General features: G+C 44.0%; 1 long non-coding RNA gene across 1 annotated transcript; it reads left to right on the top strand.

The window, feature by feature from the left end:
• On the top strand, nt 1–494 carry LOC142721918 (uncharacterized). Its single transcript, XR_012874254.1, has 2 exons — nt 1–227; nt 340–494. It is a non-coding gene; the product is annotated as an uncharacterized LOC142721918 (long non-coding RNA).
• Nucleotides 495–773: the final 279 nt, after the last annotated feature.

Below are 773 nucleotides of genomic sequence, written 5' to 3'. Positions count from 1 at the left end.
TTTACTGAAAACGAAGACATCCAGTCCTGCACTATATGCCTAGAGGACTATGAGATTGGAGAGCAAGTCACCGTTCTGCCATGTTCTCACATAGTCCATCTGCCTTGTATTGCACATTGGATCCCGACAAATCCACGCTGTCCCTTGTGCCGCGTCCATGCCTTTCAAAGAAAGAGGAGGAGATAAGTACCAACAGCTGTGGTACAGAAGAAACACCAGCAGTACAGGTATGATCACTGACATCTATAGTATTTTTGTGAAATCATGGCTGGAGCTTCGGCACCAGTATATTGCTGAGTGATTATCGTCTGGTCTGATTATTTTTTGTTTTGTCTACAGTACCACCTAGTCTTCTTCATCATCTTCACCTTGGACGCCAGAATCTCAATCTGCACAGAGACCTAATAATAAAAGATCCCTGATGCCGTTTCCCAGAATACATTTATGTGATACTGGAATTTCCCTTCGGGGATTAATAAAGTTATCTTATCTTATTTTATGCCTGGGACTCCCTTCTATCTTGGATATTTCATATTCCATCTCGGTTGGATTGGCGTTTCGACTACTACTACATTTTGGCCTAAGACTTACATTACGCCTTAAAACTGGTGAGAATGGTGGCGTTCCCATGTTTACATAGGAGCAATGTAGGCCCCAATATTACAATATTTAGGGTGATTGTGTAATGATAGGGGTAGGGAAACGGACAAGTGAGCCCTAATCTACCCGCCACTCTGTCCCTGCCTACTTGCAACGACCCGCCCTAGGCGACG

This window comes from Rhinoderma darwinii, unplaced genomic scaffold (genome assembly GCF_050947455.1).
Source record: "Rhinoderma darwinii isolate aRhiDar2 unplaced genomic scaffold, aRhiDar2.hap1 Scaffold_528, whole genome shotgun sequence".
In the NCBI taxonomy this organism is placed as follows: domain Eukaryota; kingdom Metazoa; phylum Chordata; class Amphibia; order Anura; family Rhinodermatidae; genus Rhinoderma; species Rhinoderma darwinii.
The sequence above is the reverse complement of the archived record's forward strand: the minus strand, read 5'-3'. Positions and strand labels throughout refer to the sequence as shown.